General features: G+C 38.5%; 1 long non-coding RNA gene across 1 annotated transcript; it reads right to left on the minus strand.

The window, feature by feature from the left end:
• Positions 1-1,683: 1,683 nt before the first annotated feature.
• LOC111924062 (uncharacterized) lies at positions 1,684-24,959 on the minus strand. The gene is made up of 5 exons (XR_015289623.1): positions 24,610-24,959; positions 23,659-23,969; positions 22,439-22,543; positions 10,875-10,942; positions 1,684-6,274 (listed from the first exon to the last, which is right to left on the minus strand). It is a non-coding gene; the product is annotated as an uncharacterized LOC111924062 (long non-coding RNA).
• Positions 24,960-26,952: the final 1,993 nt, after the last annotated feature.

Genomic DNA, 26,952 nt, shown 5'->3' on the forward strand with positions numbered 1-26,952 from the left:
CTGAACAACCCCAGCTCTCCGCCTGTCTTCACAGGAGCGGTGCACCATCCTCCTGATGATCTTAATGACCGTTCCCTGGACCCACTCCAGTAGGTGCACATACTTCTTGTCTTGTATTCAGTACCCCAGGCAGGGTCTCACAAAAGTGTAGCACAGCAGTAGAATCAGATCTGCTGAATCCTTCTTTTGATGCAGCCCAGGATACAGTTGGCTTTCTGGGATGCAAGTGTGCACTGACAGGTCACATCAATCTAATCTAACCAACACCCCCAAATCCTTCTCCTCAGGGCTGCTCTTGATCCCATCTCCATCCAGACTGAATCTATGTTTGAGACTGCCCTGACCAATGTGCAGGACCTTACACTTGGTCTTGTTGAGCTTCACAAAAGTTTCATTGATCCATCTCTCAAGCCAATCAAGGTCTCTCCGGATGGCATCCCTTCCATCCAGCACGTCAACTGCCCCACACAGCTTGGTGTTATAAGAAAACTTGACTATTTAATTTTGATTCCTGAATGCAATGGCTATCCTAGGACTAACTAAATATGGAGAAAATTGATGGGACAAAATCTCAGGTCAAGATCTTAGAAGTGAGAAAAATTATTTTTGAACAATGATCTATCTAGAAGGACATCTAGAAGAACATCAAAAGATGAACCTGTACAGTTAGAATAATCTATTTTATCAGATAGAAAAATGATAAGCCACCCTATTCAGGGATCTGAGACAGAGATGTTTTTAAAAAAAATCTACTTAAAAATGCACTGTAAGTTTCTGGTAGGACTGTTTAAAAACAAGTACAGGATTCCGAATCTAGTATTCCTGAAAAGTCAAAACAATTTTGAGCCTAAATCTTAAATTTTTGTGTCTCACACACACCTAAATATTCATTATTTCTTAAAAAAAAAAAAAAAAAAGTAAAGAAATCTGGTGTATGACTTTTTTTCAAGCCATCTTAATTATCACTTGGCCTTAACTCTAATTAAAATAATGCTTCAGAGAAACATATCAAACATACCTCTTCCTAAAGAAATTATCTGAACTAAAACATCAGCTACACTATACATTTAAATTAGATTTTCTAAATTAATGTTTCAAGTATCGCAGTTTTTGGAATGCCTTTTCTCAGTAAGTAATGTGCTTGAAAACCCTAAGGTAACATCCACCAAAATGAAATGTGAGGAGGCTGGGAGCAGGTGAATTGCAGAGCATCATTCTATGATAAAAATCTCAAATCTCAGGAACTCCACTGGGGACATCATTACTAATATTTTCTTAAAGTTTCTGTATGAAACCCGTCTCACAGCAAAACAAATTTACAGAAAGTCCTACAAACAGCATTTCAAATACAGAGAACATGGAAAAGTACCTTTCTTTTCCCCATTTGAAGTCCTTTTATAAAAATCCTGTAGCTTATTTCAAACTGATGACAGACTTTATCATAAGTGCATATTCCCACAGTATCTTCCAGTGAATGGTCATTTTAGTTAGCAGAAGGCAAAGCAAGACTTTTCTTTTTTGTTGCACTGTAGGATTGGGTAGGGGTGGCTTTGAGGTTTTTTTAGCATGCTTGTCCTGTGACCCTTTTGAAGGGGCAGAACTGTAAAAGTTGACTGACTTTTTCTACAGAGGGATTGCACTTCTTCGCATGTGTGCAGAGATTGACAGGCACAGACTCCACTATGCCAGCAAAGAAAAGCCAGTTTATTACACTAATTTACCAGTATTTACAAGTCACTATATTTGTACAAAATTTTCCTCTGGACCCCTTTATCCCAGTCCCCTTTAGAAATACAATCTTCTGATTATTCTTCTTACACTAGTAGCTTCCTTATCTCTTTTGTCAGAATGGTCAGCATCAGAGTGAGTGACCAGACATGATGTCTTCACTTTATTCTTGCCTTGAGTTTATCTCTCTCTCAGCTTTCACTGTACCAGGACCAAAAGGACTGCATTGCTACCCAGTTCAGCTTCTGTCGCTGTCTGATCTCTGACATTTCCTCCTTTTCTGTTATTTATGCAAAGGGTTTGTGTACTTTGATGTTAAAACAGTTCTCACCTGTAAGGCTGTTATCTTAGTAAGACTATTACTGGTCATCTGCTAGATACAGGATAAGATACATGGAGCACAGATCACAATCAGTAAAAACTTATCAAATACAATCATGTCATTTACAAAGACACTTGCAGTATAGGAGAACAAATAATGAATAATGTCCAAAGTCTCTTAGGAAGTGGAAATAAATGGCTACTGCTCTCAAGTTCATATGGTTGGAGCTCAGGAGCCATGCAGTTTAGGCAGGAGGAGGTCTATTAGCTGGAAATGTTGCCTTTGACATTGCTGAATGTCCTTCTGGAAGCATGGAACAAGGAATAACTGGAAGAGGTTAGTGAGAACAGGGCACCCTGATGGTGCGTGCAGTAGGACACAAGGTCTCTGTTGGCAGGCTGCCTCTGGAAGCCTCCAGACACAGCCATGTCCTGGCAGTCCTACCTCTGTTCCTATCTTGGTCACTGGGGCTGAATGGCAATTAGGTCATTTTTTCTTCTCTCTGGGCCTCATTCTCTTGGAGGCGATGGATGTTTTTCCAGACGAGCAGGTAACTACTTTAGACCTGTTGGTGACAAAACACATGCACATCTTCTCCCTAGGTTAGTAAATCATCTTGACCTTATCATTGTACTCTCAGTTAAGGATCTTTCAATAGAAACTTTTAGAAATTGGCTCTGCACATGCAAATCTTCAAAGCAGTATCACTCTGCCAGGGCTCAATTTTAATAATTTCCTTTACTAAAATTTTTAAACATTCTTGAAGAGCCATATTTCCCCTTCTTTTGTTTTTCTTTTAACAACATATGTGTCTCTCGTTCTGAACATGAAGGCAACATAAAAGCAAAACAATACATGTGGCAAAGCAATAAACTCACACCAAGCAGTAATAAATCAGATAATACATGCAATTAGTAGCACATGAGAGATAGGATGGTGATTTACACCAATGCATTATCAATTCCCTAAATATTGTACCATCACCCTGAGTCTGCAGTAGCTAGCAAGCCTCATTTTAGAGTGAGGGCTTGGAAAACCATTCTCAGGTAAGGTTCCAAGTTCACTTCAAAAAGGGAGTCCAGCTGTTATACATCCAAATTTGGCAAGTCAAAATGACCTGAGTACAGTTTTGATGCAGAAAACACCTGGGTTTGTTGGCATACTTCCTAACCAGGTAGGGCCAGGATTGGCCAGAGCCCAAGACTTAACTGGAAGGGTCTCCCTAATATATCCTAAAAACAAGACTGTCAGTAACAGCAGTTAGGAAAGTTTCTTAAAATGATACATGTCTTGCAGATAGCTACAAGATAAGCTAAAGTTTGTAAATCTATCTTTGTTATCTATCCTTAGCTAAATAATCAATGGCACCATGAACAAATCTTAATTAATATCTTATGGATAATGCTTGTTATAGTGAGTGAGTGAATTCCCATTATGAGATTAACAACATTTTCAGGGTTATTAATACATCAGCAGTAACTGTCTTAAGAGGTCAAGATACTATTTTTCTAGACATTAATAAATATATGACATTAAAGCAAAAAAAAAGTCAAAAAGAAAGCACTAAATAGCTTGCAACTAATCGGTTCCATCTTATATCTACAATAAAATAACTGTATCTTGTAATTTAAATGAACATATTTTAACAGAAGTTATCTCCATGCAAGCTTCACATTACTCATCTCTATATCAAAACAAGTGCATCTTACAATTTAAACAAACATATTTTTACAGAACTTAAAATAACAGAATTTAAAATGAGTAATACTTAAATTTAACTTTGCTTAATTTTACCAATACTTAACAGATTCTTAACTCATTTTGACTCTATCATTATATCTGGAAATCTCTCATAATACAGTTAAAGTAAATAGCATGCAGGCAAACAACTTTTGTGACTGAAATGACAGCAACAGGGGCGGTGTGGGCCAGGCATCAGCACTGAATAGGAGCTCGAGACAGGCCACTGCTGCTGCCCGGGCTCAGGAGAAAGTGGGAGAGCTCCGATGAGCTGGGGGGGCCCCTCCAAGCGTGGGGGACCAACACCAGCCATGGGGCCAACCCTGGGCTGGGGGAACTCCAAGTTCCTGCAACACCGTGCGCCAAACCGAGGACAGGTCCGTTCCCTGGATGCATTCCATGGATCCGTTCTTAGGACCTGTGTCTTGGAACTGTGCCCAGCTCGTTATCAGTATCTTTGCTGGTACTCCCATTGCAGCTGCTTACAGGAACTTTTAATCTCATGTCTCAAGTCAGGTCTCTTTCATTTAGGAAAGAAATACAGGGCTTTTAACCCATAATGAAGAATTGCTTCAATGTGAAGAAATTACTGTAATATTTGTAAGTTACACTGACACTACCAGAACACTTCTTTAGTATTCACAGTTCCATTGATTTTTCATCCAGTGAATATCCTAATTCCTGGCCTAATTTTCTTAGCTGTGTCGGCTTGTTACTTTCCATCATATTCGGGTTCACAAGAAAAGTCCCTTGTAGCAAGGCTCGAGCTCTGCTCTCTGCTCGCAGCCGGAAGGTCACAAGGGGGTCTGCTCTCAGGCTGCAGTCCTCCTCCTCACTGCAGCCTTGTCACTCATTGGTCATAGACAGAAGGGGATGTTAAAAGTTCTTTTGCAGAGTCCTTTGCCTGTTGCTGGATTGGGGCAGAGGAAGATGATTCTTTCCTAGCACTGCTGTGAAAGCCATGCTGGCATTTAACCCTTTAACGTGTGAATGCGCCCAGCACAAAATCAGCTTAAGATCATGGAAAGCAATCATCTCCCCCTGCTTCTGGATAAGTTTAGACATTAGTTCAAACACATGTTTCTCTTCTGAGAACATATTATTCCACATGTTCCTCCAGTTCACCTCCAAAATCTTGAACGGATGGTTTGTTGTCTGGCTCCTGCTTCTTTTCCAGTAGCACTTCAGTTCCATGGAGCTCCCTGCCGGACACCAGATAGGTGAATCTTTGCTTCCTCACATGGGAAGCACCATTTGTGGAGATTGACAGACACAGAGTCCACTTATGCCAGGAAAGAAAAGCCAGTTTATTACACTAGTTTGCTAGTATTTATAGGTCATTATGTTCATACAAAATTTTCCATTCAGACCCATTTGCCCTACTCCCCTTTAGAAACACAACATTTGATTATCCTTCCTACACTAGTAATATCCTTGTTATCTCTTTTGTCAGAACAGTCAGCATCAGAGGGTCAGGGTGGACAGACATGATGTGTTCACTTTGTTCTTGCCTTGAGTTTATCTCTTCTTCAGCTTTCGCTGTACCAGGGCCAAAAGGTCTGCAGTGCTACCCAGTTCAGCTTCTGTAGCTGTGATCTCCAACACACGCTTAAAGTCTGCTGCTCATTGATCTGCGTTCCTTGGGCCTCATGGCAACTGGGTCACACATGTCCACAGCATCAATGCAATTCCAACCAGCTAAGTCTGGTTACTTAGACAAACGTCTGTGATGTATTGTTACTTAAAAAAACCAATATGTTGTTCAGTCAAGAAAAAATGAAACTCTTAGTGAATAGAAAGTTATTAGCTGTTATTTGTCTGCTTTGAGAACATTTTTCTATTCCTGAACTGTCTCTCAGAATATATAACAAAATGTAGTGCTGGTTATTTATAACTTTTCAGAATTAATTACGCTACTGACAATGAGCTCATCTTCTGTTTACTGTGGAAATGAAACAATTCACCCACAAACATTTACCTCATGGAAAATATTTGCTGAATTATGACTGCACCTTTTCCCTGGAATATTTCCACTTATTTCAGAGGAGTTTCCCCGGGATTTTTTCCCTGAACATTCAATCCACCTGTCTGAAATCTGTGCTGAATTTGTAATCTTATTCATATTTTGAAAAAGTCTCGGAGCAACAAATACAGAAAGTCTGAGCTTTTGTGTCTGCACGTGCCATAGAGTAAAAAAAATAAAATGTCATCTTTTCATTAGCAAAAAGTGTAAAAGTGTAAAACCAAAAGTTTTCTGGTTCTCATCTTAAAAATCAACTCACTTGAAAACTATGTTAGAGAGGTCCCCTCAAAATCCCAAGTATTCTTTGCATTCATGTTTTTCTGAGAGAAAAATAAATCCAGACATTCTGTCTAAGGCTTCAGAAGACTTGTAGCCTTCAGAAGATTCCTTTGCTCCTCTGGATAACAATGTATTCTGCAAGTCTTGGTTTCCACTTAAAACAATAGCATTCCCTTTGAGGACTGCAGGGAAAAGAAAAATAATGAAATTTAGAAAATACACATTTCTGCATCTTGGCAAATTTAATCCAAATGTGATTTTAGGTCTGTTTATTATTACTTCCAACACACTTGTTTTTCTGCCTAAATACAAAAACCCAGCATAATTTAGGACTCTAATGTATTCTGAAGCATATGAGATAATATTTCCAAATGCCAACAGCTTTCAATTCTGCCGATCTCTATTTGTAAGATGAATTATTTTTTTTATTTTTCAAAGGCAGCCTCAGCACCTTTCTTTCAGAAAGAACTAAATTTTCACCAAGTTGACTAAGAAACTTTAAGGACCTCCAAAAACTTGCATTAATTTTATTTAATTTATAAAAGATGTCTTGCTTTTTGTAGTGAGGTCTTGTTTGCCTAGAGACTTGTCTGAAACTGGCTGAGTTCCTATACCTAACACGTAAGTGTAAACTTATAAAGCAGGAAGAGGGAGACTGAGACTATTTGCTTGGAAAAGAGGAGGTTCAGAGGAATATCATCGATGTCTACAAGTAACTGAAGGGAGGGTGAGAAGCGAAGCAAGCTGGTTCTTCTCACTGGTGACTAGTGAGAGGACCAGAGGTAATGGGCGCAAAGTGAAATGCAGGAGGTTCCCTCTGAACAGCAGGAAACACTTTTTTTCTGTGAGGATAACTGATGGCACAGGCCTCCCAAAGAGGCTGTCAAGTTTCCATACTTGGAGATATTCAAAAGCTATTTGGTCATGGCCCTGGGCAACCAGCTCTGTTTGGCCCTCCTTGAGCAAAGCAGATGGTCCAGATGAGCTCCAGAGGAGGTGGACAGCCCTTTAGGCAACTGTGAACCTGAAGTCACAGTGCTGGAGAGCCAGCCTAGGGCACCCAAGAGGAGCATGTATCTGACATTTCAGAACTTCTAGCTGCAATTGCAGTGCTAAATATGTATTTTAAATTACAGTTTACTCTAGAAGTCTGTAAAGTACATTATGTTACCTTTAACTGAAGCAAGCTCTACGCTGTGCAGAATTAACAGATTCAAACTCCAAGAGGAGCCCAAATTTCAGAAAATACATTACCTGGCAGCAGGAAAAGGCTAGGACCTCAGAACAAATATAATCAGGATCTGCTGGGTCTAGAAAGGATAAACAAGTAACACTAATGTTGTTTTTTTTTAGTCTCCTTAACTTTACCTAGCTTTTTCTCCCCAGTACTCGGGGGTCATGGAAGAAATATGAACTCCTGATCATGCTTATTAAACCTGGAAAGAATGATGGAGGAAAGAGAACTACATCAGATATACCAACTGAAAATCTAGGCTCTACTGATATTTGAAATTATTGCTCAAAAATAATGCCACCTGAAAAGCCTACCTGTTACTCTTGCACTGGATTCCAACCTTATTTGCCAAACCTCACAGCAAATAGTGTCTTAGGAAAACAGTCTGCCAGAACTGTCAGGCTTCTGCAAACCAGAAGTTATGCAACTGCCTGAAACTTAAAATGCTGTTTGAAGAACTAACACTATTGCTCCCCCCAGTATTTTCTAATTTCATTTTTAAGTCAATTTTAAACACTATGTCTTGATTTGTATTGGGCTAGGCGGGCTTCTAAGGTGATTATTTTGCCCAATCTCATTTTGAAAGGAGTCATGCTGACTGGCTTTTCTTCTGCCACAAACCCTTACCAAAAGGATAAGGGAAAATGAAATAGTTTGAAATGATTCAGACAAGACATGTTGTCTGCTTACTTGTACTTTTGAATACTAAATTTTGTGCTGATTACTGTACAAGTTTGCTAAGTAGGAAGACCTACAGGCCAAACAAGTCCTTCATTACAATTATAGCAATTCTTTGTAGATTTGTTTTTCAGAGTGTTCTAAAGGCTAAAACAAGCTTTCAGAACCTGACCCAGTATGTGAAGCAGTCAAGTGCCTTTTTTTTCTCTCTACCAGTGAAATCAGTGTGAATCTCAGGTGCCTGGCACTCTTTGAGATGAAGAATATACCTTGTCAAACTGAAGACTTGAGGCCATCCCAATGGTGCATCACAAGATATCCCTGGTGTTTAGCAAGCCTCAGATTAAAGGTGTGAATGGATATTGTATCTGTGGTGAAGACTCGACAAAGTGTACCTACTGTGGCTTACACTTTATGTACCTTTTAACTTGAGGATATTCTTAAAGTGTTGGCAGTATTTGAAAACCTACAATGTCATCAGCACTTTACCTGTTCTTATGTGCCAGAAAGTTAAAATCTCATTACAGCCTATCATCTGGTGCTAAATGCACTCTGAAAATATTGCCACAATACTAGAATAAGACCAAGGAATTCAGCACTGATTCTGGAAGATAGAGGTAGTTTGTATAGAAATTAACTGCATTTTCAGGGGTTTGAGTCTGAACAGTGCTAAAATTTGATGATTTTTTTTTATAATTTTCCGTTATTTGTTTTGGGTGGGATTCCTGGAAGAGACCCCTGGGATATCAGCAATCTGGGAAATATCCCATGGGAGCAGTATTCTTGGAAAGATATTGAAAAAAAATATGTAATAATGTAAATGTCCTTCTACCTTATTTTCAATCCTTCTTACACAAGCACAGGCATACACACCTGCCAGGACTGTATCATTCTTCATTCCTCCAAACAGAACAGCTGAAATCTGCAGAATCATCAATAATTTTTTCTTATTTTTCTCATTCTTTCCCTCTGACTCCATGAAAGATTCTCTGTCTATTATCTGTTTAGTTCTGAGCTTGCTAGTATGAGCCAGAGCTCTGCCACTCTTCATTATCCTGTGTGTGCTCAGCCCAGTGTTATAAGAATGGTGCTCTTAAAACCGCAGGTTTAGAAATGTTCAATTCAAAGAGTTCTTGATGCTTCTGCATTAGAATTCTTTATTTCTTGACTACTGACATTTCACTAGTACCATATGGAAGTTCATTTATGACTAAATCTGAGTTATTAAAGGAAGATGTAAGTTAGAAATGCTTGGAAACAAGAGTTTATTGCCAAGCTATTTCTCTCATAAATTAACATCTGGTATCAAAAATTCAAAGTGCAAGTGAGTGGGAGGATTATCTTAATTCATTGAGTTTAAGTGTTGGCATCTCCAATGGTATGCTATGAGAGACATGCTCCAGGTGCAAATGTCTGGCAGTTTATATTTGTATGAGTCTTACACAATGAAATATCTTATCTGACAATATTTTATTTAAGTAAAACTACTACCAACAGAGGCAGGATTAAATTTGTGTTTTAATCTGCTTCTACAGTGACAGTTAAATAAATGGTTTATTTTATTTCAGAATAAAATTAATTGCTTCAATGAACTGCTGGAAGCTGCAGCATGTGCAAATCATTGCTGGATTTGGAATCTGATGGCAGTAGCCTCCTGCTCCAAGATGAGACAGCTGTTACACTTGTAAAGGTGTTTACTATTGTAGCTGCAGTCCACTCATGCTTTCAGTGGGACAGAGGTTTAGACTAAAAGTTCTGGCATCCAACCAATGTCTTATCCTTTGTACTGAAGTGCAAGTATACAAAGTGCCACAAAAGCAACAGAAAACATCCAGTTTCACTCCATAACTTCAAAGCATTGGAAATACATTTCATATGAAAAGAACTCGGATATGGAACATGAGGATTGACATGGCGCAGAAGGCCAGAAGATAAGGGGCTGATGTGTACATCTCAAACACAGGTAGGCGGATAGCCATGGAGCCAGCCCAGGTTTGTTGCTGAGACTACACTGCAAGAAAGAATGTGGCTGAAGAGCGGGGCTACACAGAGATAGGGCAGTGTTTTTCTGGAGAAAACATCCTTGTTCTGGCTCCTGGAGATCAACATTACACTGTACAGCACAAGTGCAGTAATGAGGTCAAAGAGCAGCCATGGACTGTTGACCCAAGGCTGACTGAGTAGAGGGGGATGAAGACCATTAAAAACCTCTGAAGCCCTCAACCCATTACAGAACAGTTTAGATGAATTGTGCATGATAACTAATTTGCATAGAAAATTAGAAACTTAGGTCCAGGGTAAGGAAAGCTTGTCAACAAAAAGGTACCCTCATGAAACTTGGGCAGAGCCCCCAGGACCTAGTAAACCCCACCATCTGGATTGACACTGGAGCCAGGAGTGCTGATCTTTTCTTCATTTCTTCCTCTCTGCCTCTTCTTAATCTGTCTCTCTTTCACCCTAGTCCTTATTCCAAATCTGCTGTAATTTAGTTTATACTACAGGGTAAGAGACAAAATTATACCAATTTCCATGCCAACTGTATAATTTCCTAGTGAAAATGCAAGTTTTTGGAGACCCTCTGACTTTTGCCACTCCTTTTTAACACAGTCATCTACATATTTAAGGTGCTGCTTTCCCCTTAAGAGTGAGGCAGCAAACATGCCTGGTTCATCTGCCTCATTCATTGCAAAAGTTTAAAATAGGATTTTCTGAAGTCCAGATAAAAGTTATTCTACTTTCTCACCAAGCTGACTTAATTTTTTTTTTTAAATTTATTTTTACCTCAGATATTCATGCTCTGAAACACTTTTCTTTGCTCTTACACACTTACAAAAATTCATAAGTTGATTTGTTTTATCCCTTTTCCTTACCTGACTTCTTCTATAAAATGTTGAGCCAGAAGAAATGTATATTTTGTCATAGATATCCAGTTTTACTTCTGAAAAGAAATTGCAAGTTAAAATATTGCCATCATGACTCTGAGCTGTTAGAATGCAATAATCATCTTGGAGGGCAAGAAATGAGAGGAAAGTACTGCTTAATGTGTCTTATCACAGCATATTTTAATAACTTTTTCAGTAAGACTACAACTCCTTCCTCAGTGAATTTCTGAGTTACATATTTGCTTAATAGCTGGAAATTTTGTAGTTGCCTGGTAGGATCTAAGAAGCAGTCACAATACTAGAAAGTCTTTCTTTCCTTATTTGGCAAGCTGATGTGAAAATAGTTTTCTTGTAGAAGGATTAGAAGGATTAATTTAGTGACCAAAGACCAAGTCCCAACTCCAAAAAAAACTAGACAAAAATAGTTAAATTAACCTTGTAAACTTAGGGAAAGTAGTACCCTGTTAGTTCTGGAAGAATAAACCACATCACTGTGTCTCCCTGGAGTCTGTCAATGGGGAGAACTAAGGGAATCTGAAAGTACTCCAAAAACCTTCTAGGCTGAAAGATTAACAGCAAGATTTTGGAGTCAGTACTTTTCTGTCTGAATTCTAGTCTTTCCCAGAATTTCTATTCCCATATTACACCTACAGCTGACATCTGAGCACTCCACTAGAAGCCAGAATATTTTGCTGATAGCAGGCATCTAAAACCAAAAAGAATTGATGGAAAATAGAAGAAAATTGCCATCCCTGCCTCTTTTTGCTTTGTCTTCAGCATAAACATTCCATTCTTTCAAATGCCTAGAGTGTGATTTATTTGACTTAACAAAATTTATAAAAATATTCCCTGGGTTTTCACCCTAAAATGGGTAATATTAAATCTGGCAGATTGTAAACAGGCAAGAATCGTGTCTATAATCCTGGTTTTGCAGTAGTGAATCTGGACACAGACTTTTTCTACTCAAAATTATTACCACCAGTTTTTACACCCATAAACTAGATTTATGAGGCTTAGTTCCAAATGTTAAAAGTCCTACTTCTACTTTAAACATACTGCTGCTTTTAATTTTCTGCTGCAATGGTTAATTATATATAAAATAGATGTGTTTATATGCCATGTATTTCATGCCTCCACAGTAAGTTATAAATGTAGGATGAATAGAGGAGAAATAGAAAATCAAACAAGTCATATTAAATGCTGTCTAAATAGCATTTAATTTTGCACAGCTTATATTCCATCCACAAAGAACACAACTGATGGACTTGCATTATTATTTATTTTGTAGATAAAGAAAGTCTTCTGTTAGCAATATGGTTAAATGTTGGCCTTTAAATTCCACTGAATAGCAATAAGAGCTGGCAAGGCTACACATAACTCTTCAATTTATCTCTCTATATATTGTTCACTGAAGACCAACAGTGATCAGAAAGTGTTTTCTATGCAGTGCCAATTTAATGCACTGGACATGGAGATGCCAGGATACTTGGCTTTAGTGAACTTTAAGATCAACAAGCTTCAAAAAAGAGAGACTTGATTAGTTTAAAGATAGGGAGAGAGATCAGGCTGTTCTATGGTTGAGATATTTTTTTATTTTTTTATTTTTTAAATGAGCACAGGAAAGGTGCTGATAATTAGACAACTAATTCATTCTTGTATTCTTGCTGCAATTGGTACATCATAAGAGGGATTAAATCCATTACAAGAATGAATGCTAAGAACAGTTGAAAAACTTTGACAATCTCAATAAATCTTATCAACAGATACTTTTTGCCACTATTTCAGGTATAGTGTCAATAATTATTTATAACATTAATTATGTCTGTTCTGATACTTCTGGAATCCATTGATTTTTCCTGACCAACGACTTTATACTAAGGGCAGCTGAGTAAGCACAGAAGAGATAGATTGTGAAATTCCACTTACATTTGCAACCCTTTGGCAGCAAAATATTTTAGACTGAAAGTGTGAGACTATATAAAGATATGCTATGATGAATATATATGCTTGACTTTTCTGGCCTTGAAGGTCCTGTAAGACCTTCACAGTACTTTGTTTCACCAGGATGATTAAGGAAGAAAAAAAAAACCCAACACATACCCATTTACCATAAATCTCTTAATGAGTTATAAATAATCTCAGCTCAAGATACTATAAAGGACTACTTAGCATTTTGCTTATGATTTTACATAATTCATCTAAATATAGTCAATTGCAGAGCAGATTTATTTTTGTTGTGGGTGACATTTTCAGATGGTAGCTTGATCACTTTGTTTCATAATGATATCCTGCATGTCTATTTTGGTGTATCTGTAGAACTTGAAACAAGCTACCTTTTCTATTCTTATAATTCAAAGCCTCTGGTATCTCTTCCATTTCTGACTGTATAATGATTTTGCATGTTTAGATATACATACATATATATATATATATATATATATATATGCAGACATATATATAGCAAATACACATATAGAACATTATTAGCTTGGTCCTTATGTAAAATAGCTTTTCAGGGTTAACAATGTCAGTATTCAGATGGGCTAATCTTTTAATTATGTGGGCAATCTCTTTTCATACCCTTACAGCATTGCTTTCAAAGCTGAAGTCACCCAAGCATATGATCATGTCCTAAATATAATTGTTCATGTAGGTTCACTCTTACTCAGCAAATCCTTTAAGGCTGTACTTAAAGTTAGCCAGGGTGTTACTGGACTGAGACCTTTAGCAACAGATGATGCTAAGTTTGGACTTCCTAAGAGTTCTATCACTACAAAGACAGATTCACTAAAAAAGGAGAAATTCTCTGACTCAGAGAAGGGATGGGGGATGTGTCACCATAACTGATTTTTAAGGTCAAGGGAAATAATTGTGATTACTTTCCTCCCACTTATTTTGGGAATCAGCTGAACACTTGTTGGATAATATTCAAACGATGTTTCATAACTGTTGCCACAAAACTGAATTGAAGGGGTTATTTAGTAAAAGACACTAGATGTTCCTTGGGAGATCGCCTCTTGGTGTTATTTAAAGGATATAGTAAGGTATGATACAATTATCATACTATTATCTCAGATTAGTAAAGATAGATATATCTTAATTTATTACCTTAAAATGTTAATATTAAGTTATTTAATATAGTTTCTTAAAGGTATGAGGTGTATGCAACAGCACTGTCTCTCATGTCTCATCCCCATTTTTATTTCTGACCAACCAGTTAGACCCACTAACCACTTTCAAACAAATTTAAATAAAACCTAAAAGTCTCAATAGACACTTCATGAAAATAGGCAGATAGAGCAAAGAGAGACTCTATAACATCCCAGTGACAGAAATTCTGCAATACTCTGGATCTTACCAGGCATCAGGACATCCACAGAGGTGCTCATGATAACTAAGCCTGCTTACCCCTTAACTTCTACATTAATTTTTGCTGCTTATGAAAGGTATTCACTGTAGCATGTTTTTTTCTGTTGCATGTCTGAGATCCTTACAGGTAAAAGTATTTAAAAATTGTAGCGAGTGTGTTGGGCCATATCATGCAAAGTGCCAAGCCAAATCATCTCCACTGATGGTTTCTTGCTGACCCACATATTTCATTTATCCTCCTATTAAGATCTCTGCTCCTAGGGGTCCATCATAGGTACAGTAGGCATAAGTCCATATCCCTCCTAGACATTGTCTCAGTATAAAAGGTATAAATAATTATTTTGAGTGTCTGTAACTGAACAGCTATTAGTCTAAAAACAGAAACCTATTAAAGCTTCATTAAGAAACTCAAGTCAAATATTCCACTGGAAGAGTACTCTATAATAAAATCATACTCATTCCATTCCTATGGCATCATTGCTGGCAAAGGTTATGTCTCCAGTCTTATTCACACCAGTTCTACTGTGTTGCATGATTACAGAAGTAATGTCTTTTTAGTCAATAGCTTGGCACAGTGAAAAGTTAGATATGCATTTGAGGACAGGGTCAAGAATTAAACTATTTTTTTTTTCCCTCCCATTATCTACCATATGTACTGTATATAAAGATATAGAGATGATGTATAGAAATTAACACAAAAGGAGCTAATTCTGTTCTCAGTATTTTGTCTGCTGAAGGAGGGAAAAGAAGGCTGGTAGAGGGAATAAGAAAAAGAAAAATTATCTGGAAATAGTTAAGCTAAAATGACTGGGGTTTTTTTCCCCATAAGGAATTTTTGCCAAGCCACCTTTTACCTAATATTTTGATATCTCCTCTTATATACTTTGCATATTTTTCTGGGTAAAAATAGTCATTTGCTGTAGTTTGTTTGGTTGCACCCCTCTTCTGACTGGGCAGCTGACAGCTAATTCACAGTATGGGTTTCTAAAGTGACCAGGCTTAGGCACTGAATTCCACTTGCCTTATTCAGCCTGCAAAATTAATTTAGGCCTCTACATTTTATCAGCTGTCAGTTTTCATAAGCAGGATAGAGGCTTCACATTTCTCTGTCTTCACATTTTTCTGTCAAATGCTGTTGAGATCGAGCAATGTGTTCAAAAGTACCTGTCATCCGTGACAGATGAAGACAGGGCACAGTCACCTAAGTCTTATTTCATACAGAAACTGAACTTCAAGAAGGAATACATTAGCTCAAACAGAAATATTTTGTGTTCCACTTGTGCACAGTGAATGTATTTGTCAGTGTTATGATGCAATATATATAACCAATCATGCAACCTATAAAGTCACATAGTGTTGTATTGTACTTGTGAAGAACACTGTGATGTGAAAATGAAACTATATATTGGAATAATTACTGAATATTCCAAACAGTAATTGAAGCTTTTTAGCATGGGGGAATAATAAATAACTCCATTTTGCATCTGAATATAATCCCTCTTACATCAATAGGAATTCTTGCCCCTTTTAAATAGAAAAAGAAATAGTCTCAGACACAATAATTTTACTGATATTAACATTAACTATTGTTATCACTAATTTTTTGTCAGCAATTATTATTGCTTACCATCAATTTAGATGGAGTTTTATTAGAATTCTCATCTGTCACCAGGTTTCATCAAAAATAATAATATTTTTAAATTTAACATGGCACTGGTCTGTGTCAAAAATCAAATACAACTTAACAGGGAAAACTTTATGTCGCATAATACATCATTTTAAGTCTTCTAAGACTGTCATCATTTGGCAGAAGGAGAAGGCCTATTTACTTGAAGCCTGTAACTAGTACAGCTATACACTGGGCAGAATAGGAAAACTTACGAGAACACAGGTGTCACTTCTTTGTGAATTCTTGCATCTTAGATACAGTGTAGAACTTTTAATAACAAAAACATCATTTAAACAATGTGACAGAAGTTTAAACTGTGACTCAAAGTTGGCAGAGCTGCTGTTCTTGTTCTTGTTCTTCTTCATGCAGCCGTGTTGTTATAGAGGTGTTTTCAGCAGCATTATATCCTCAGCCTCATACAGGAAATCTCCACCACAGAGTTTGCAGGTGTGACCATAATTGTATTTGAACAAAAAATCTTCTTTAGAACAGTCATTTTCTGTCTGATAAATGTTTCAGACTTGGAATCTCTTCTTCTGACTCTAGCTTTCCACGCTGAACCTGGGTGTTAACTTCTGACACTGGAGTTTCTTTCCCCTCCTAGTTCCTGACCTTATTCATTAGGCAAGACCATCTAATCCTTGTCCTCCTTATGTCCTCCTAACCACTAAAATTTCTGTAATGCCCAACATGGTATTGTGTGAATGGTGTACTTTTATGATGAAAACCTAATTTTAGGTTAAATGTAAAACCAAAGTTTTAAAAATAATTTTGTTGCATTCTCAAATATTTTTTATTAATATTATAATTAGGCAATTGCACTGGATAAAGAGTAATTCAAAATGGATTTGGTGGATAAGCTAATAAGAAATACTAGAGACATTTATATGTAGATACTAACATCTATTAGTCTTGTTTAGGTATTTCTCAGCACCTGTTCACCATGGGGAGGAAAGCTTCTGGAATTTTGAAGACAATTAAAAAGCAGAAGTTTCCTTTTTATTCTGACTAGGTCATAAAATAATGTTTGATCAAGTGGTTTCACCTGATGAAAGATACCTTTCAGTAGTGCAGGTATTAGCTAACTTTGCTCCAATTTCATCATCTTTCTGAGAAGGGATTCATGCCAGAAAATATTAATAAAATAAGGCTTATCAGGAGTAGCTTTTGGGCCATTTGTCATTTCAGTCCCTAGCTTAGGGGGATCTCAGTGACAGACAGTGGGGAGGGAAGAATGTCTTATGTTGCCCACAAATACTACTACAGGTGACTACATTTATTACAAGAACTAAGGTTTTGTATTAAAAGATAGCTTTACATTTGAAGTTGTGAAAAAGGGTGCTTTTAACCCTCCTTCTGTTCACCCCTTGCCCTTTGCAGTGAAGGAATTAAATGGGTTTTAACCTGAATGATCAAGTTTTAAATGGCCAAATAATGGAAACGGAATGCATTACAAGTTGTAGAATACCACAGGCCTAATTAGCAAAGTGGTAGTGGCTCTAAGCACACACTTCTGTCTCTGAATGTGCATGGGGCGCCTGAATAGATTGCTTTATGTATGAAGGGGACAGATTTGTGAGGAGTTTCTTGCAAGTGGAAGAATTGTGTATTTTTAAATTATTTTTCTGTTACCTTTCTTCCTTTAAGGCAGCTTTGTGACAGTAAATAGAAAAGATCTGCATAGAAACTATAGTAATTTGGCCTCTTAAATCATATTTGAAAAAATGAGATTTTGGAATCTAAATCTAATATGTGTTAGAAAGTAGTGTACAGCTGTTCTTAAATTCCTTTTGTTCCCCGATTTTCCAAGGTATTAAGGCATCTAAAAATGCTAGGGTGAGTGGGAGGGAATGTGGCGGGGAGAGTGTTCAGTGCTTGATTTGTACCCATCTCATGGGATTCAGTGCCTAATGTTTATGTATTCTGTTCAGTCTTAACGTCCACAAAATTTTGATTCCAAGTAACTGAGTCATCCAGTGCTTCGTAATAGTCTACCCAGTTTGGGGGAAGGGGGTAGGGTATGTGGAGGGTGTGTTATATGCTGTATGCAATTAAACTTGGAATTAAACACAATCATCATTTGACATAATTAGATTTTCCAGTAACCATGAATTAGCTGACAGTAGGTCATGTTTCACCGAATGTTTTAAAATTAATATATTTTAGCATTTTATTGGCTATAATGTAGCTAGGTTTAAGTGCCTGTCAGTATTTTCATTATGAACCATATTTTGGAAAATGAAGTTTATTTAAGCAGTATCTCTACTGTTCTAAATTTTGTAAGGCTGAGAGCTGGCATACAAGCTAGATGAGAAATATTTCACAACATAATTATGGCCCCAAAGGAATTGAAACAAGCAAAACAGGACATTCACCTAAGTTCTTAAATTGTATCTATTAAAAGCAAAACCTAAATAACTCAAAAGTCAGTGAAGCAAGTTTTTTGTGTTTGGTTGGTTGGTTGGTTGGGTTTTTTCCCATGTAACTTAATAAATGTGCAGAATAATCAGCTGAGAGACGAACAAGGTTTAAAAAGCAAAACCAAAATCAGATTGTCTGAGGTAGAGGGAGAATATATTACAGAACAGATCTTCTCCTGTTCCTCAGAAACCTTACGTCTATTAAATAACCTAAAATCTATGTAGTCAGCTCTTTATGAGCATGTACAATCAAAGTGGAAAATTCATAAAGTAGTCACACAGGAGAAGTGACATATAAATTTTGTTGCAAATATATCTACAAGGATTTGTGGAGAAATTTAATAACCACTGATATGATAATAACTCTTGGATGAGAAGGCCAATTTTAAACTTCAGAGGTCATACTTAAGCAGCATCTTTAGCCATTCGTTCTGGAAAAGAAGATTCCCAGTGTATGCATGGTGGGAACAAAACCAGATAAAATTATGAAAGATGCTGTTCTGTAGTTTTGCTGTAAAACAGATCAATGGGAAATAGAGAGTCTTGAAAAGTAAGTAGGCGGTTGATTTGAATTCATCCAGGAACAGAATTAAGCTTTCAGTACTAGTAAATGAGGTATTTCCACCTTCAGCTTCACATCCACCTTCAATACTATTTCCAAAACGTATAATACTTTCTTGAGTTAATCTACAGTGGCTCTAAAGATCACTACAGTACCAAAGATTGCTACAGATTGGAACATTGCAGAACATCCCATCAGTGCAGGTGCTGACAGAGTGGTGAATTAGTAAGACACAGAGAGAACTAATCGTAAATTATTTGATCATGTGGTATGAAATCTACCAAAAAATCAGAAGGTTAGAATAGGTGGTATGAATATGTCCAAGAAAGATTTCCAGTATGACAATATATCAGAAAAAGGCCCTGACAGAATAGGTGTAAATGATGGGGGAATAAGAGAGAAAGACAGAGAAAAGGTACAAGATTATTGAAAGTAGTTTTGTGGTTGTATTTTATTTTTAAAAAGAAATTCACATTCAGTTGTGGAAACAAAATTACTGTGAAGGAGCATAGTACTGGAGGCAAAAAAATAAAAAAAACCTTGAGCAACAGTATGTATATTTATGACATAGCATATGTTTGACTTGTCACTTCAAATTTGTTTTAAAAAAGTTCAGCATAATTTTAACTTGTCATTTGTTCCACCAGATTTTCTATTGCCTGTCTCTGTAGTTATAATGATGTTTCAAATTGTTATGTCCATATTTCACTTAAGATCTTTGTTGTTGCTCCTTACTGTATTTGGTTAATCTGGCAAAGTTTTGGGGGCAAGGGGATGCAGGGGTGGCTTCTGTGCGAAGACACCAGAAGCTGCCCTCATGTTGGACAGATTACCCATATGTGACATTCACTTCACAACTGAACTTGATGATTCTTGTCTTATGCCTTCCAACTTGGAATATTCTGTGATTCTGCAAAATAGCCATACCCAGCAGGATTCAAGACAGCCTTGTCTCCGACCAAAGCAAGCCAAGTGGGGACATTGATAGCACTTTTCTGATACCATATTCAAGAATGGGTAAAAAAGGTTTTCAACAGCAGCCAGGAGAGTGAAAATATGTGACAGAAAGAGCCCTGCATACACCAAGGTCAGTGCAGGAGAAGGAAGCGTCTGTAGCCACCAAAGCTGAGATTCTCCTGCAACCCATGGTGAAGACCATGGTGAGGTAGCTGTGCCCCTTCAGCCCATGGAGGACTGTGCAGAGATCCACCTGCAGCCTTGGTGGAGAATCCCATTCCAGAGTGGGTGGATGTGCCCTGAAGAAGGCAATAGCTCACAGACAGGTCTCAATGGAGTAGGTTTTCTGGCAGGACCCGTGCTGGGACAGCCCATTCCTAAAGGACAGTATTCTGTAAAAAGACCCACACTGGAGCACTTCTTGAAAAGCTGAAAATTTTGGGAAGGACCCACACTGGAGAAGTTCATGGAGTTCATGGAGAACTGTCTTGCAAGGGTGGGATGTCATGCTGGAGCAGGGGAAGAGTGTGGGGAGCAAGGAACAGCAAAAACATAGCATTTTGAACTGACTGTAACCCCCATTCCCTATCCTTGTTTCAACTGAGTGGTTTGAGCCATTTTAAGGAACCATCATCAAAGGTGTCAGCAAAAAACAGGTTTTAACATGAATTTGTGAAAGTGTGACTTTAGCAGAGTTCTGTGGCAAGGTTCACTCTATAGCTTGCTACATAGATAAAGCATATATAGGAAAATCTAAGAGTTAATGTTGAATCTATGTTGAATCTATATGGAGAAGGGGATGCAAAAGGGTCAGGGTGCAAAGTCACCCCTTTCATTACACAGTGATTTAGTGTAGTCAGGAACTTCACAGCCAAACACAAGGGTTTGACCTCCATGAAAGCTGGCTTTTTTTCACCTTTCTGCCTTTGATTTTCCCATGTGTTCTATAATCAGGTAATCACTGTTGGCAACCAGTTCCTCCTGCTGCTCCTTCTCTGTATTCCTTTCTGAACTTAGGCCATAATGATACTGCTCCTAGTGAAGGGAACTTGCATGAATCTACATCACCAGCCCACTCTAGGTAAGAGCTTCCTTAGACTTGCTAACAAGATTCAATCTACTTCATTCCATAGTCTACAGATGTCATCCAGGAAAAATGTTGTAGCATTCTGTGGTAGTTATGTATTAGTGGTTTGACATCCTGATCATGGTCTCCTACTTCAGTAATAACTGACCTTGGAAGTGCTGGCTTGCTGCCTAAAGGAGCTGCATATCAATACATCTGCATTGGATTATGAGATGCATGATTGAAAGTGAGTATGACAGACTGCAATCTAGCTGCTGTATCAAACAATATAGTCACTACACTATGTGCTGAGATTAATTTGATAAAAATGCATAAATGCACTCCAAGTAGACTAAATTCCCATGTTCATGTGATAAGAAAATATCTGTGTCTGATATTCCTCATGCCTGACTGAAGATAAATCTGGTAGATTCTAGAAAGAAAGGTTTGACAAATGGTGAAGTCAAGAATAAACGAGTTCATTCATACAGAGAACAGATGGGGCAAAACCTTTATTGTGAAGAATCAGGTAATTTTGTTGTGTTTTTGTGACTTATTTAATATCTAATATCTTTTTCTCTTTGTGACGCTAACTCTCAGAGTTTATGACCAAACTGGATTATTCACTGCTCACCCACTATTTACTTTTTATCATTCATAAGTCTGGATGGTACGTATTTTTTTTGTTCCTGAAAGAAAGAAGCTTTCTTAAGTAGGAAAAATGGGAGCAGGAAAGCATGTAAGAATAAATATATATTAAGGAAAAATACTTTTTCGGTAGTTTTTCAGTAATTAAAACAAAATCCACCATTGCTTTTCAGTAGAGGAAAAAGATATTTCTCAGCCTCAGCTGAATAGAAATTCCCATATTTTTATATGGTTGTTTCCTGAATCATAGGATGGACACTTCTTCAATCATAGAGGCCACCTCTACAAAGAATGCTAAGGTCCTTGAATGCATCCAGAGGAGGGCAACCAAACTGGTGAAAAGGGTAGAAGGAATATCTTGAGGAGTGGCTAAGGTCTTTGAGATAGTCCAGTTTTGAGAAGAGAAGGCTAAAGGGTGACCTCATTGCTCTTTACAGCTTCCTGAGGAGGGGCAGGGAAAAGGGAGGTGCTGACATCTTCTCCCTAACATCTTGTGACAGGAATCTTATCCTTAATTCTTCAAGGATGCAACAGGAGAGTTTCAGACTTGACATTAGGAAGTATTTCTTTACAGAAAAGGTAGTCAGACACTGGAACAGGCTTCCTAGAGAAGTGGTTAGTGCCCCATGACAGTCAGTTTTTAAGAGGCATTTGGAATCATACTATAATTAAGACTGGAAAAGACCTCTAAGATCATCAAGTCCAATTGTCATACCAGCCAAGTCCTTCACTAAATTATGTCCCTAGGCACCACATCTACTTCCCAGGATAGTGATCAATCCCTTACCCAGGCATCCTGTTCCAGTGCTTGAAAATCGTTTTGGTGAAGCAGTTATTTCTAATATCCAATCTAAACTTTACCTGGTGTAACTTGAAGCCACTTCCTTTTGTCCTGATACCTTCCTGATACCTGTTAGCTGGAAGAAGAGACTGACTCGCACCTGGCTACAACCTCTTTTCAGGTACCTATAGAAATAGATAAGGTCCCTCCTGAGACTCCTTTTCTCCAGGCTAAACAACCCCAGATCCTTCAGCCTCCCCTCTTAAGACCAGTGCTCCAAACCCTTCGCTAGGTCCATTGCTCTTCTCTGGATCACTGTCCTAGTCCTGCCAGCCACACTATTTCTCATACAAGCCAGGACTATTTCTCTTGTCCACCTGAGCACATGCTGGCTCATGTTCAGCCACCTGTCAACCAGCACTTCCAGATCATTTGCTGCTGCAGTGTTTCAAGGCTGGGCTTGAAAGGTGGGAATTAAGTGGGTGCTCCATTTGCCATAGAAGCCCCAAGACAATGGGATTAATGAGCAGAATAATAGCCTGATTAACAGGTGTGCTGATGTCTTCCCACCCAATTGGGACACACAGGTCACACTAGTAATTCTCACCATTAATAACCACCAGAGTTGGTGAGTACATATGCAATGAAAAGAGTCAGTTTCCACTAAGGATAGGCTGACCTGTCAGGCTTAAGTGACTTTCTATGGGCGTTGAAACCATGACCCCAGCAAAACCTAAGGGTTTTGCTCCCACCCTCTGCTTGAGAGGTCCTAGATGGAAATGGAAGACATTGCATTAGCACCCTGTGAATAATCCTGGATTTCTAACACAGCAGCCCAGTCCTGGGGGACTGAGACCCATCTGTACACTCACAAGGTAGTAGATAACTGAGCAATTGTCATTTATACTGGGGACACCAATGATCAGCACAGATCAGACATGGATGGCAAAGTACTGGCAAAGATGAGGGCGGGATTCATGGGAATGATGAATCTAACATCATGGTAATGATTTGTTTGCCCACCCCCAAAGTCAGCTGAGGATTCCTTGCCAACTTTTGTACAGGATATCAGCATGTTTTGAATTAACTCAAAACTCAGCTGGACACAGTCCCAGTCAACCTGCTGTAGCTGAGACAGCTTGGGCTAGGGTTTCATGAGAAAATCTTCAGAGGCCCCTATCAGCCTGAACTACTACGTGGTTCTAAGCAACCAAAGCTATCATTATATGAAGATATAAAGTTTATCTGTAGGTAGATATAGAATTGTTACAAAGGCGATGTTAAAAATTATTAATTTTACCTTTTCACAGTCTCCCAGGGCAGCAAGGCGGGGGAATCTTGCATCTGTTTACAGTAAAACTGTTTCATTTACAATTAAATTACCAAGAAGAGCACTGGAAGCAAATTACCGTGAACAACCATTCTGGATTCATTTGTGAAGGTGCCTGCCAAACTGTGAATGTTCAGTTACCAGAAGTTAGTCTTGTGGAACCCAATAATGTCTAGTAGCATCATATTTCCTTCAAATCAAACTTATGCATGGCGTCCTTCCAAGCAGTTTATTCATGACTCCTGACAATATACATTGACCATATGCATTGAGACTGACTTCTATTAGAAGAGAAAGAGGAAAAAAAAATTTAAAAATTTGTATCAAATCCATGGACTTCACTCTGTTGAAGTGGCATCCTATAACAAACACATAATGAAGCAATAATTTATTTGTGCCAAGATTTTTTCTGAATAGTTTTTAAGTCTTCTTCCCATAGTATTTTATCTAAGATAACAGAACTAAAGAGAAAATTTGGGAAGAGGTTTTTATTCTCACTATGCTATCTTAATAAATGGTCCAAAACCTGTAATGTGCATTGCCAAGCCTTAAAAGAAATAAACTACACTTGCCTTCAGAAATGGAGAGAGGGCTTCTCCACAGTATAAACCCTTTTAGCAGTTTAGATAATAGTTCTCTAGTTTAGATAAAAGAATTGAACTAATTAGCACTCTCTGTACTAGGGTATTTGGGATTACCCTTGGAGTTCAGATTTGTAAAAGTCTTTGTTTTACTGAAAAGTCTTTGAAGTAGCTTTAGACCAGCGAGCTTTTGTGATTTAGCTTTGGCCAACAGCCAAACTTTCATCCATCTGTTCAGCTACCCACCCCACATCCAGCCTCCAAGGGATGGGGTGGAAAACAAGAAAGAACAGGACTTAGAAAGCTTGTGGGTTGAGATAAAGACAGGGAGATGCCTTACCAGTTATCATCACAGGCAAAACAGATTCAACTTCTGGAAAATTAATTTACTGACAATTAAGAGAAAGTTGCATGGTGAGAGGCAAAAGCAAATATGAAAAGATTTCTCTTCACTCTCCACACACACACCGGCCTTGCTGCTCCCTTCTTCCTTCTTTACTCCTTCATTCCTGAGCCACGCAAGAGGGATGAAGAATGGGGGACTATGTATGCTCAGGGCTTAACAGCTCCTGCTTGAGGCTTCTTCCTTCTCCTCACGCTGTTGACTCCTTCAGCCTGGAACATTCCCAGGAGCCGCAGGGAAGGTCCAGTCCGGCCGGGGTCTCTCCCTGGCCGCAGGCCCATCCCTGCCGGCTCTCTGCCGGCCCCGGCCCCGCTCCCGCTGTCCCCCCGGGGCTCGCAGGGCTGTTTGTGGCTCGGTTCCCCTGGCTCAGCCCTGGCTGCCGGGCAGCGTTTTGCCCTCCCTTGGCCAGGCTTTCCCCGGGGCTCTCGCCCGCCCGCCCGTGGCTGAGGGGCTCAGCCGGGCCCAGCCCTGGGGCCGCTGCAGCCGCCGGCACCGCCTGGGGCCGGGCCGGGCAGCCCCGACATAGCCCCGGGCCCACTGGGGCACCACGGCCTGTACAGGACCCTGTCCTGAAAGCATTTATTTTAGTTTGTGCTCACATGAACAGCTGTAACTTCATGGGCGGTTGCACGTACATGGAGAATGGCACAGATGTCAATACCTGTAATGTGCTAAACCTCTTCCTAACAGAGCTAAAAACCTGCTCCTGTTCTGTGAACCTTACAAGATTATTCTAGATTAGATAGATAAAAGAAGGAGAGAAAAAAGGATAGCTAGGGTTTATTTAAGTAGCATCATTTTGTGTATATTTTTGTGTTACCTTTGCCTGGATTTCTTTGGGTTTTGGTTTTTCTAGCTGAGCAACAGCTTTCTCTGAGATGAATGGGATGAGATAGCTTTAATAGGATCATACCTTGTTTGCTTTTTTTTTTTTTTTTTTGACTTTTCTGTCTAAATTGTATTTTAGATCTCTTGTTAAGCAAAACGAGATTATTCTGAATAGAGACCAATTTTTATTTTTTTTTTTTTCATTTGAGTACAAGTGGATAAACCTTTACCAGCTTTAAATTACACCAGACCAGAGCCCCGGTCTTTAAATGAAGTGCTTATAAAAATTTAAAGTGCTCTTTTAATTTTAAACCAATATATGCTGAGATGCCCAGAACCCTGATCACTGCCAAATTTCACTTCCAATAAATTTAAATTGCTTTGTGCAAGGCAGAGCAATTTAAAATTATTGAAGTGCTTTAAATTCCATACTGAAGTGCCCATAAAATTTGAAGTCCTCCAATAATTTGAAATCACTCTACATGTTGTACTGCAATTTAAGCCTATTTGAAAACAAACGCCCAGGCATCCTATGCTTTAATTTGCAATGATAAGCAACGTTAGAAAATGGCTGTTAAGGATTTACAAGAAGCACTGCCCTGGGAAATGGATGAGTCACCACCCTGGAGGTCTTTTAAAAGACATGTAGCTGTGACTCTTAGCAACATGGTTAAGTAATGGACTTAGAAGTGCTGGTTTACATTTGGACTTGATGATCTTAAAGGTCTTTTCCAACCAAAACAATTCCATGATTTTACACCATTTCTCAGTGAATTAACTGGAAAAAAACAACAAAAACAAAACAATAAAATGAGGCAGTATTAAAAGAAGAAAGTTATGCTTCTTTTTAAGACAATAGAATAGTAGCATCATTGTTTTGAGAGAGGGATATGTGGAGTGTGAGATTAGGAAAGTTGGTGAATATATAAATTATTCACCTCCATGACAACTATAAATAATATAGATGACTACTGTTCAGTTGACAACATGCCAGGTACAGAGCATGAACACATGAGATGTGTCAAGGCAACATATCCAGATGTACCTGAACTGTGTGTGAAACCAAATTCTACTGTTAATGCTACCAGAGTACATTTAGAGAAACTTTCTTCACTATAGGATTTGCTTTAGAAAACACTTAATAATCTTAGAAGATGATGTGTACCTTCCAGGTATCTGCACAGGATTGTAGCCTGTCTTGTCTTATGCATCTTGAACAGATTTTAGTTACCTAAGGTGTGGGAACCGAATCAGCTGAGGTGTTACCTTGGACTGGGTTACTGACATGGAGGGAATATACCTGAGGCCTTGGGAGGCAGAGTGCTGGGGGGATGCTACTGGGATCATTCATAATAGGTCATGTCCGTGTTCACGACTGGACCCCTGCCCTCAGATACCCCTGCACGTTATTAAGTTCGCCACACCCCTGAGTCATTGGATGCAGCCCCTCAG

The sequence above is a fragment of the Cyanistes caeruleus genome, chromosome 1, assembly GCF_971803275.1.
Source record: "Cyanistes caeruleus chromosome 1, bCyaCae1.hap1.1, whole genome shotgun sequence".
Classification (NCBI taxonomy): Eukaryota; Metazoa; Chordata; class Aves; order Passeriformes; family Paridae; genus Cyanistes; species Cyanistes caeruleus.